The 12,768-nt window shown below is 43.9% G+C and overlaps 1 long non-coding RNA gene across 1 annotated transcript; it reads left to right on the top strand.

Annotated features, from left to right (window-relative positions):
* Window positions 1-10,670: 10,670 nt before the first annotated feature.
* On the top strand, window positions 10,671-12,323 carry LOC125541449 (uncharacterized). The gene is made up of 3 exons (XR_007297535.2): window positions 10,671-11,066; window positions 11,152-11,393; window positions 12,266-12,323. It is a non-coding gene; the product is annotated as an uncharacterized LOC125541449 (long non-coding RNA).
* Window positions 12,324-12,768: the final 445 nt, after the last annotated feature.

Genomic DNA, 12,768 nt, shown 5'->3' with positions numbered 1-12,768 from the left:
GGAAAGTAGAACTTGACGAGGTAACTGTACCTGCTCCCTTATTGGAAAGTAGTACATCACAGAAACCTGTTTCTATGACACCTACACCAATTAGTGAGGAAGCTAATGATAATGATCATGAAACTTCAGAACAAGATACTACTGAACCTCGTAGATCAACCAGAGTAAGATCCGCGCCAGAGTGGTACGGTAATCCTGTTCTGGAAGTCATGCTACTAGATCATGATGAACCTACGAACTATGAAGAAGCGATGGTGAGCCCAGATTCCGCAAAATGGCTTGAAGCCATGAAATCTGAGATGGGATCCATGTATGAGAACAAAGTATGGACTTTGGTTGACTTGCCCAATGATCGGCAAGCAATTGAGAATAAATGGATCTTCAAGAAGAAGACTGATGCTGACGATAATGTTCCTGTCTACAAAGCTCGACTTGTCGCAAAAGGTTTTCGGCAAGTTCAAGGGATTGACTACGATGAGACCTTCTCACCCGTAGAGATGCTTAAGTCTGTCCGAATCATGTTAGCAATTGCCGCATTTTATGATTATGAAATTTGGCAAATGGATGTCAAAACTGCATTCTTGAATAGATTTCTGCAAGAAGAGTTGTATATGATGCAGTCGGAAGGTTTTGTCGATCCAAAGGGAGCTAACAAAGTGTGCAAGCTCCAGCGATCCATTTTATGGACTGGAGCAAGCCTCTCGGAGTTGGAATAAACGCTTTGATAGTGTGATCAAAGCATTTGGTTTTTTACAGACTTTTGGAGAAGCCTGTATTTACAAGAAAGTGAGTGGGAGCTCTATAGCATTTCTGATATTATATGTAGATGACATATTGCTAATCGGAAATGATATAGAATTTCTGGATAGCATAAAAGGATACTTGAGTAAGAGTTTTTCAATGAAAGACCTCGGTGAAGCTGCTTACATATTGGGCAGTAAGATCTATAGAGATAGATCAAGACGCTTAATTGGACTTTCACAAAGCACATACCTTGACAAAGTTTTGAAGAAATTCAAAATGGATCAAGCAAAGAAAGGATTCTTGTCTGTGTTACAAGGTGTGAAATTGAGTAAGACTCAATCCCCGACCAATGCAGAAGATAGAGAGAAAATGAAAGATGTTCCCTATGCTTCAGCCATAGGCTCTATCATGTATGCAATGTTGTGTACCAGACCTGATGTGTGTCTTGCTATAAGTCTAGCAGGGAGGTACCAAAGTAGTCCAGGAGTGGATCACTGGACAGCGGTCAAGAACATCCTGAAATACCTGAAAAGGACTAAGGATATGTTTCTCATATATGGAGGTGACAAAGAGCTCATCGTAAAAGGTTACGTTGATGCAAGCTTTGACACTGATCCGGACGATTCTAAATCGCAAACCGGATACGTGTTTACATTAAACGGTGGAGCTGTCAGTTGGTGCAGTTCTAAACAAAGCGTTGTGGCAGGATCTACATGTGAAGCGAAGTACATAGCTGCTTCGGAAGCAGCAAACGAAGGAGTCTGGATGAAGGAGTTCATATCCGGTCTAGGTGTCATACCTAGTGCATCGGATCCAATGAAAATCTTTTGTGACAATACTGGTGCAATTTCCTTGGAAAAGGAATCCAGATTTCACAAGAGAACCAAGCACATCAAGAGACGCTTCAATTCCATCCGGGATCTAGTCCAGGTGGGAGACATAGAGATTTGCAAGATACATACGGATCTGAATATAGCAGACCCGTTGACTAAGCCTCTTCCACGAGCAAAACATGATCAGCACCAAAGCTCCATGGGTGTTACAATCATTACTATGTAATCTAGATTATTGACTCTAGTGCAAGTGGGAGACTGAAGGAAATATGCCCTAGAGGCAATAATAATGTTATTATTTTATTTCCTTATATCATGATAAATGTTTATTATTCATGCTAGAATTGTATTATCCGGAAACATAATACTTGTGTGAATACATAGACAAACCAAACGTCATTAGTATGCCTCTACTTGACTAGCTCGTTGATCAAAGATGGTTATGTTTCCTAGCCATAGACATGTGTTGTCATTTGATTAATGGGATCACATCATTAGGAGAATGATGTGATTGACATGACCCATTCCATTAGCTTAGCACCCGATCGTTTAGTATGTTGCTATTGCTTTCTTCATGACTTATACATGTTCCTATGACTATGAGATTATGCAACTCCCGTTTACCGGAGGAACACTTTGTGTGCTACCAAACGTCACAACGTAACTGGGTGATTATAAAGGAGCTCTACAGGTGTCTCCAAAGGTAAATGTTGGGTTGGCATATTTCGAGATTAGGATTTGTCACTCCGATTGTCCGAGAGGTATCTCTGGGCCCTCTCGATAATGCACATCACATAAGCCTTGCAAGCATTGCAACTAATGAGTTAGTTGCGAGATGATGTATTACGAAACGAGTAAAGATACTTGCTGGTAACGAGATTGAACTAGGTATTGAGATACCGACGATCGAATCTCGGGCAAGTAACATACCGATGACAAAGGGAACAAAGTATGTTGTTATGCGGTCTGACCGATAAAGATCTTCGTAGAATATGTAGGAGCCAATATGAGCATCCAGGTTCCGCTATTGGTTATTGACCGGAGACGTGTCTCGGTCATGTCTACATTATTCTCGAACCCGCAGGGTCCGCACGCTTAGGGTTTCGATGATAGTTATATTATGAGTTTATGCTTTTTGATGTACCGAAGTTTGTTCGGAGTCCCGGATGTGATCACGGACATGACGAGGAGTCTCGAAATGGTCGAGACATAAAGATTGATATATTGGAAGCCTTTATTTGGATATCGGAAGTGTTCCGGGTGAAATCGGGATTTTACCGGAGTACCGGGAGGTTACCGGAACCCCCCGGGAGGTATATGGGCCTTAGTGGGCTTTAGTGGAAGAGAGGAGAGGTGGCCAGGGCTGGGCCGCGCGCCCCTCCCCCCTAGTCCGAATAGGATAAGGAGAGGGGGGCGGCGCCCCCCCTTCCTTCTCTCTCTCCTCTTTCCCCCTTCCCGAATCCTATTCCAACTAGGAAAGGGGGGGAATCCTACTCCCGGTGGGAGTAGGACTCCTCCTGGCGCGCCCTCCTCCTGGCCGACCGCACCCCCCCTTGATCCTTTATATACGGGGGCAGGGGGCACCCCTAGACACACAAGTTGATCCACGTGATCATATTCTTAGCCGTGTGCGGTGCCCCCTTCCACCATAATCCTTGATAATATTGTAGCGGTGCTTAGGCGAAGCCCTGCAACGGTAGTACATCAAGATCGTCACCACGCCGTCGTGCTGACGGAACTCTTCCCCGACACTTTGCTGGATCGGAGTCCGGGGATCGTCATCGAGCTGAACGTGTGCTAGAACTCGGAGGTGCCGTAGTTTCGGTGCTTGATCGGTCGGGCCGTGAAGACGTACGACTACATCAACCGCGTTGTGCTAACGCTTCCGCTGTCGGTCTACAAGGGTACGTAGATCACACTCTCCCCTCTCGTTGCTATGCATCACCATGATCTTGCGTGTGCGTAGGAATTTTTTTGAAATTACTACGTTCCCAACATCTCTAATATTGGTTTACATCCAAGAAGTTAAATAAGGAATGAAGACACTCAAGACCAAGGTGGTTGTGAAGATTACCACCACAAAGGAATGTCCTACTTGAATCCAAGCCCACCATGAGAGTTGTAAAATAAACGAAAGAGTGTGATTAGTGTGCCTGACCATGCCAACTCATGTGGATGAAGGTACCATAGGAATTGTTTGTTTGAAATCTATGAGTGAATTTGGAGTTTTATTGGAGTTCTTCGCCATTGATTTGATGTTGTTGTCATTTGAGTTGTATGATTTAAAATCTTGCGTTATTAGGATACGAATTCCGTAGGTATGCACTATTTAATTCAACCTTGAGAGGTGCAAGTTACAGATGATTAGTAGGATACCTTCAAACGGGTGAAACATCACACACTAAAGACTTCCAAGAACTAAAGGATTGAAGACTTCAGGACGAAACCGTAGTAAACGAGCCTGTTATAAACGCTAAGAACATTGAGATATGAGTTGGTTGTTGATTGTGGCGTGTGTGTGTCCATCTCTTTTCCTTCCTAAGCTCTATCTCACCTAGACCAAAACCTTAAACCATAGACGAACCAACCACTAAACGTTTCCTCGTGGAAACAACCACATTTCTTCAAAGGAGATACATACCTTGTTTTTTTTGAACTCTACCTTTCCTTTCACCTGCAGATGGCAACCCTTTATGAGTCATTCCACAGGGGCCCAGAAATGATCATGACTTTGACTAGTGACCATGATTTTCCAAAGATCTTGAAGGATATGATGGGTCATATTCACCTTGAAGGAGATGCTGTCTACAAGGGTTATCCTTTCATTGAAAATGGAGTGGAACTTTGTACGTGGAAGTACACCTCTTCCGTGAAAAAGGAGTTTGTCCAAAGACTACTGGGCAATACTTTTTCATTTCCCGAGTACCTCGAACCACCTTCTTTGACTCTGTTCGTGAAGCTGCCATGGAAGCCATACGTCAGATTGGGGAAATCCTTGAAGCCAGACTCCGTCATGCCCAAGAGTATTTGTGGGAAGTATATGCTGAGCTGATGGACATGAAGTTCATGGCTGCCGTGAAGGAGCATAGGATTAAAGAGTTCAAGGACTACATCGCACGTTTTCAGTTGGACTAAAGCTTCTCAAGGAGAACAAATGAATAAGGTTGGAGGATAAATGCTTGACCATACCAATCTATGTGGATGGCAGCACTTGTAATAAGCTATGTTGAACTCGTAGTTGTACGAGAAGTTAAAGGATGTAATAAGGAATCTATTATAAGGAGAATGCAACTCTAGCACACAAAAGTTCTGCTATTTCTCGGATGTAAGTTATAACACGACTGTATAGTCAACATCACCCAAAAGTGTTTTACTAGGTTTGCAGGTGAAGACCTCTTTAAGAGGAGTGAGGAAGACCGAGTGTTAGAACACGCGGTTCACCTGTCTACATATGAAGTAATGATTTGAGTACGGGATGGATTGCCCCCCTGTAACGCCCCGTGACCGATGTGCCAGGTGTCGTGCAGTTATTCGCTGTTGTTGCCTTGTCATTGCTTGCGTGTCATGCATTGCATATCATGTCATCATGTGCATTTCATTTGCACACATGTTCATCTTATGCATCCGAGCATTTTTCCCGTTATCCGTTTTGCAATCCGGCGCTTCGTTCTTCTCCAGTGGTCATTTCTACCTTTCTTTCATGTGTGGGGTTTAAACATTTCCGGATTGGACCGAGACTTGCCAAGAGGCCTTGGTTTACTACCGGTAGACCGCCTGTCAAGTTTCGTATCATTTGGACTTCGTTTGATACTCCAACGGTTAACCGAGGGACCGAAAAGGCCTCGTGTGTGTTGCAGCCCAACACCCCTCCAATTTGGCCCAAAACCCACCTAACTCTGCTCCATCATCTAGAGCGTTCGATCATGATCGCGTGGCCGAAAACCGCACCTCATTTGGACTCTGCTAGCTCCCTCTGCCTATAAATATGTGCAACCCTCCGAAATTTCGCGGTACTAACCCTAGTCGTCCTCTACCTCGCGCCACCGGACAAAACCGCCCGCGCCCGGACATGTCCGGCCTCCCCTGCACAAAATCCAGAGCCGCCAGGTGGCATCGCCGCCTCCCGCCGCCGCCGGCCCGCGGGGCCCGCGTCAGGCCCGCGCGGGCCCAGTTCCACGCCGCCGCCCGGCGCACCTCGCCCTGCCTCCATCGCCGCCCGCGCCCTTCATCGCCCCGCCGCCTATGCTCGCGGGCCGCCCCGCTCGCTCGTCGCCACCTCGTCGCCGGCGTGGCGCCGCCCGCCGCCTCCACGGCGCCCCGCGCCGCCCGCAGCCCGCGGCCGCCGCCGAACCTCCCCCTCGCCGGCGTCCAAGCTTGCCGGAGCGCGCTGCCTCGCCGTTCCGGCCGGATCCACCCGGGGTGGATGAGATCCACTCGTCCCACGAACCAAACGGCCCTCCGATCCGGATCCGCGTCGTCCCGCACCGCGCCATCCCGCGTTGACTTTCCTGAGAGTATATTTTTTTCTCTAAGTCCCCGAATTGTAGATCCATATGCTCATGTTCGCGGCCCCATAACTTTGCATCCGTAGCTCCGATTCATGCATATAACATATCTAAATGTTCATCTCAGAGAGTACATAATTTCATTCCATTGCATCATTTTCATTTGAGTTCATCTTGATACCCGAAATGCTGTTAGAAGAAGGCTACTTGAGTTAATTGTCAGATCTGCTACTCTGTTTAGCTTTTTGTCATTTCTGCCATGATTAATGTGTGCATGATATGCCCTGATACTCTACATATGTTTTGTTAAGGGTTTTGTCATCTTTCCAGAGGTGCAACCCATGTATTTTTGTGATGTGTGTGGTGACTTGTGCAAGCTTGCAAAGTGGTGCACTTGCTAATTCTATTTTCAGGGACTTAGTAATTTCACTAAGTCCTGGAGCCGTTTATCTCATGATGCCATATGTTCTTGTTGTTTCCTAGTGATTCGTGCCTCTTTTGAGGATGATCAGTAAGGGAGTTTTGTTAATATTGTAGTGCTCTATCCATCCATGTCTTTGTTTGAAATTATGGAGCACCCTAGCTTGGTCAATCGAGCTCTACTTTTGCTACTTTGCGAATCTAGGCAGATTGTCAACTTGTTTGCAATTTTGCCGGTGATGTTGTAGTTAATCTGTGCATGCTATGCTATTGTTCTTTCCATGTATAGCTTGCATTTTGTGCCTTCCTGATGGATGTATGCTTGTCTTGCCATGACTTGCACCGTAGTGAGTGCATCGAGCTCGTAAACATGCCTACTTGAGTTATATTTCTGCATGTGTCAGTTTTTCACCAAGTCTGAAAACTGATTATGTTTTTGCTATGTTCACGTGCTTGCAATTGTATTTTCTGATCCCTTTTGGCTCAAGGTCACTAAGAGACTTTTGTTAAGCTCTTTGAGTAGCTCCATGCCATGCTTTACTTTGCCATGATCAGATCCTGTAGCATGTAATTTTGTTGCTCCGAAGAGGGCTACCTGATCTGAAATTCCAGACAAGTGTTAATTTCACTAAGTCTGAGGTCTGTTTGTCATATGCATTTTTGCCATGCTTGTTTGAACCTGTTAATGGATGAATTGGCCGTAGCTCAGTGCTAGACTTTTGTTAAGCATCTTGTGTGCATCTCTTCCATGTATTTTGTTGTCATGTTTGGGTGCTGTAGCATGTTCATCTCATTGCATTTAGATGGCTACTTGCTGTAAATCGCAGACCGGTGTCATATTTGAATCGCTTGCCATTTCCAAACCATAACTCCGATTCCGGCGTTCTTTATATCGTTTTCAAGCGATTTCATCTCATCTTTCCAGTGGCACACTTGGATTTCCAAGTTGAGGCTAGGTTCATGCTTTCCTTGTCAATTCTTGCATATGCATCGCATCCCGCATCTCGCATATCATATCATGTTCATGTGTTGGTTGTTTACTATGTCGTGTGCTTATTTTCCGGTGTTTGCTTCTTCGGGTTGGTACGTGCGTTTGTCTTCTTCATGGACTCGTTCTTCTTCCTTGCGGGACTTCAGGCAAGATGATCATACCCTCGAAATCACTTCTATCTATGCTTGCTAGATGCTCGCTCTTTTGCTATGCCTATGCTGCGATACCTACCACTTGCTTTTCATGCCTCCTATATTGCTGAACAAAGCCTCTAACCCACCTTTTCCTAGCAAACCGTTGATTGGCTATGTTACCGCTTTGCTCAGCCCCTCTTATAGCGTTGCTAGTTGCAGGTGAAGATTGGAGCCCGTTCCTTGTTGGAACATGTTTACTTGTTGGGATATCACAATATATCTTATTTAATTAATGCATCTATATACTTGGTAAAGGGTGGAAGGCTCGGCCTTATGCCTGGTGTTTTGTTCCACTCTTGCCGCCCTAGTTTCCGTCATATCGGTGTTATCTTCCCGGATTTTGCGTTCCTTACGCGGTTGGGCTATAATGGGAGTAAAGCTCTTCCAGCAATGCCCAATATTGGTTTTACCATTTGGACTAACAACCTACCACCTTCCCTTGGGTTCTGCAGACTCAAGGGTCATCTTTATTCTAACCCCCCCGGGCCAGTGCTCCTCTGAGTGTTGGTCCGAACTGAGCTGCCTGCGGGGCCACCTCAGGGAAACTTGAGGGTTGGTTTTACTCGTAGCTAGTCTCATCTGAGTGTGCCCTGAGAAAGTGATATGTGCAGCTCCTATCGGGATTTGTCGGCACATTCGGGCGGTGTTGCTGGTTTAGTTTTACCATGTCGAAATGTCTTGATGTACCGGGATACCGAGTCTGATCGGAATGTCTCGGGAGGAGGTCTATTCCTTCGTTGACCGTGAGAGCTTGTCATGGGCTAAGTTGGGACACCCCTGCAGAGATTGAACTTTTGAAAACTGTGCCCGCGGTTATGGGCAGATGGGAATTTGTTAACGTCCGGTTGTAGATAACTTGAACCTTAACTTATTTAAAAATGAGTCAACTGCGTGTGTAACCGTGATGGTCTCTTTCCGGCGGAGTCCGGGAAGTGAACACGGTTGTTGGAGTTATGCTTGACGTAGGTTGTCATAGGATCACTTCTTGATCATACTTTTATCGACCGTGCTTTGCCTTCTCTTCTCGCTCTCATTTGCGTATGTTAGCCACCATATATGCTAGTCGCTTGCTGCAGCTCCACCTCATACCTTTACCTTACCCATAAGCTTAAATAGTCTTGATCGCGAGGGTGCGAGATTGCTGAGTCCCTGTGGCTCACAGATACTTCCAAAACCAGCTTGCAGGTGCCGATGAGTCCGTGCAGATGACGCAACCAAGCTCAGGAGGAGCTCGATGAAGATCTTATCCTTTGTGTCGTTTCGTTCTAGTTGATCAGTAGTGGAGCCCAGTTGGGGTCGATCGGGGACCTTTGTCGCATTTGGGGTTCTTCTTTTATTTTGGTTCCGTAGTCGGACCTTGATTGTATTTGGTTGATGTAATGCTTTATTCATGTAATTGCGTGAAGTGGCGATTGTAAGCCGACTATGTATCTTTTTCCCTTTATGTATTACATGGGTTGTGTGAAGATTACCTCACTTGCGACATTGCTTTCAATGCGGTTATGCCTCTAAGTCGTGCTTCGACACGTGGGAGATATAGCCGCATCGAGGGCGTTACACCCCCATACCGGAGACTCTTATTATATACTTTCCTATGTGTGATTGGTAAACCGGAGAGACTTGAATCCTAAGAAGAGTGTCGTTGCACAAGCCTAAAACCATAGAATGGTAAGACGTATTACCCTTATAGATAGGCTCTCATGCCTAACGTAGATGGTATGGTAAGGAAGGAACATGAAGGAGTTCTATCAGAAGCTTTCGACCACCATGAGAGTCTCGGTAGTAGTTTTGGTGTCTATGGATTATGAGAAAGACTTTTTATTTTGAGGAAAGCCCAGTTCTAAACCACAGAAACTCGAGGAAGAACCATCATGGAATTAAGAAATTATGGAACCCCCACAAGTTTGTTTTTAAGGGTGGTAGTTTCCGAACACCCTGGAATGATAATTGGGTCATACGACAGATCGTTGAGGACTCAAGAATGGTGCCAAGAGTCTCAGACACAGGAATGTTAACTAGAAGGCAAGACTTATATATAACAGAAGATGTTCCCTCAGGACAAGTAGCGAAAAGGATAAACCACAAACCTGCAGCTGCTATGACCAAACCCCGGGGAAGTAACCCAAGGAACCCAAACCCTAACCTATTTCTTGCTAGCCCCTGCAAATCTCGAGGACGAGATTTCTTTTAAGGGTGGTAGTTTGTAACATCCCAAAAATTTCCAAATTTTGGAATGTTAATAATAAGATATTATTGAGTGAATTGCTATGATTTTCATGGGAAATTAAAACCTTTTGATTCTTGTTTCAAATATTTCATTCAATTGTTTTTCTTTTGGACACCTATGAAATATTTTGAAACCACAAATAAAAATAGAGTGGGAATAAAATGACTTTCTCAAAATGTGGCGAATAAATATTTCATTTGAAGTTCTTCGAATTTGGATTTCTATTTGAAGATGGATCTTATTTGGAGTTATAGTGTCATATAAATATTTCCAAATTACTAAATAAATAAAAACAATGAGAGGAGATAATATGACTTATCCAAAAATATGATTGGAAGTATTTAATATTTCTTCTTTGGAATTTTGGCATTCATAAGATACTAAGAACTATGTTGGTAAAATTATGAAGCCCATAGTGCATTATCGAAACATGTACGTACACAAAATTATTGCTTATTTATTTATGAAACCACTTTTTCTAAGCTAGAAGTAATCAATCAGAATATGTGAACATTTTTCTCAGATCTAACTAATGATTCTGAGAGAGCGAGCCATTTATTCATTGATTATCTAGTCTAATATTGTTATTAGTTATGCTTTCTCTCTATCAGCCCATCTAGCCCATCCATCTCTTCTATTGCTTTTTTTGTTTTTTTTGTTTTCCCTTGGGCCACCTTTCCCACTAAGGCCCATCTCTCTTTCACTTAGCGCAGGCCCATGCGCTGGTCTTCGTCTACCTGTCTGTTCGTTCAATCTTCAGGAACACATAGAGACTGTCATGGCACCTCCACCTCTTCCTCTCCCTCTAGTGCTAACCACAGACATCCTTCCGACTTTCCTCCAACACGAAAATTAAAGAGGAATGCAAGGAGAACTCATTCAGGAAATTAAAACCCAACATTATTGCGTTAATTGGATGCATGAAGCCGTGAAACGTACACGCATAAAACAACCATTAATGGCCACGTTGAGCCCCTTGATCTGCCTGTACCGACCTCCCCTGACCCTCTATATAATCTTAGGGCGTCACCCATATTCTCCTCATTCGAAACCCTCTCCTTCGGGAGCATATACCCCTGCCCATCGTCGTAAATTGCTCGCCGGAGTTGCTTGACACCGCGGCTGTTCGTGGAAGTTTCCGGCGAGTTCGAGGTGAAGCAGACATTCTAACTCTTCCATCCTTCATATCTCGATATTGCGCATCTTATGGACCCTGTTTTCTTTTGAAAACTCGCAGCCGGAGCACGAGTTCTTCGTTGTCCGCTTTCGGCCGGAGTTGCGCCCAACTCTGGTGACATCTAGCAGCCACCTGAAGGCGACTCCGGCGCCCAACTCTGGTGACATCTAGCAGCCACCTGAAGGCGAACCAGGAGCCGACGTCGTGTTCTGGAGAATCACCCCGACTTCCTCTCCCTCGTTGCCGGAGATCACCGCATCACCTCACGTCCGAGCCGCCGCTGCCGGCCATCTCCATCTCCGGTGAGGCCAGCCTTCTTTCTCTGTTTTAAAAAAAGAAACAGTATTAGCCTATAGAATTCTGCCACGTGGCGACTCTTTTTCTTACCTCGTTTCTTTTTCAGAAAATTAGCCCAACTTAGAAAAATCACATCTTTTAAACCGCTTGTCCAAATTTGACAAATAAGATATCCCTGGATAGCTGCAGACCTCTACTTTATTATAAAAATTATAAATCTCAGTTTTGCGTAAATTAAAATTTAGTTTTGATTTAAATACGAATTTGAGTAATTTGCTATATCTTTTAATCTGGAAACCAAATGGAAATGTTCCAATTACCAAAGTTGGCCCCTAGAACCACACCTTTCAGTTAGGACCCATACCTTAATTTTCCAACCATGCTTAGTTCATATGTTAGCCTCAACACCATCAAATCACTTTCCTTACTCATAATTTAACATCTTCGACCAATTACATTTTATGCTTAGGTAAATTTCTTAGATTGATCCCTAGAAATCTTTGTGGTCATATGTTACTACCACAAAAATTTGGAGTTAGTAAATTATTAGTTGTAACTCCCTAAACTCATAACTTTCAATTCCCATAGTCGACCACAAGTCTAATATTCTAAATAGTTTCTTTATGAAAATTTGGTTATCAAAACTTGTCTCTGAATCACTCTATATATTGACACCATGATCTTACCTTGAAAAAAAAAACTTGGCCCACCCTAGAATAAAATCTATGACATATTCGCATCCAAAGAAACTTCTTATCTCAACCATAGCCACGACATGGTAATTATCCCACGAATGTATTTATATTGTTAATTTGAATCTTTCATTTCGATCTTCATCTGGATTTGTTGTGTGTTGAAGTATTTTTTTTATCGTTAGATATACCGTAAAATGAAGGAGTGACGATAACAAGTAAAGAATCAACTTCAAGACACAGGCAAGTTGCAATTTGATCATGCCCTGACCTATATTTTCATATTATTCATATATCTTTGAATTTAAATACTATGCATGTTTTACAAAAGTTTTGCAAAATATTATTACTATCTAGAGCCTTAGGTTCAAGACTTACTATCATGCTTGGCCGCGCTTGCACAAATGGGTGGGTTGAAAATCAAACAAGTTTTAAACAAATAAACTTGCCCTCTTTTGGGGCAATGTTTTGTGAAAACTTTTGAAAACCAAAACTATATACTATTTTACTTCTACTCCCTGGGCGGAATGGTATTGACGGGAGCGTCTACAAGTGATTGCGCCCATCGGGGTCTTGCAGTGAATGCGCTCGACTGGGGTCTTGCACACAGGTTTTTGGTGGGGATTGCCGTCCTGGGAAATGAGATCTTCCAAGTACAGTTTGATGTAGCTTCCAGTACAGCCACATG

The sequence above is a fragment of the Triticum urartu genome, chromosome 2A (assembly GCF_056163025.1).
Source record: "Triticum urartu cultivar PI428250 chromosome 2A, HENAU_Tu73, whole genome shotgun sequence".
NCBI classification, from domain to species: Eukaryota; Viridiplantae; Streptophyta; class Magnoliopsida; order Poales; family Poaceae; genus Triticum; species Triticum urartu.
This window is presented reverse-complemented; position numbering and strand designations above follow the sequence as displayed.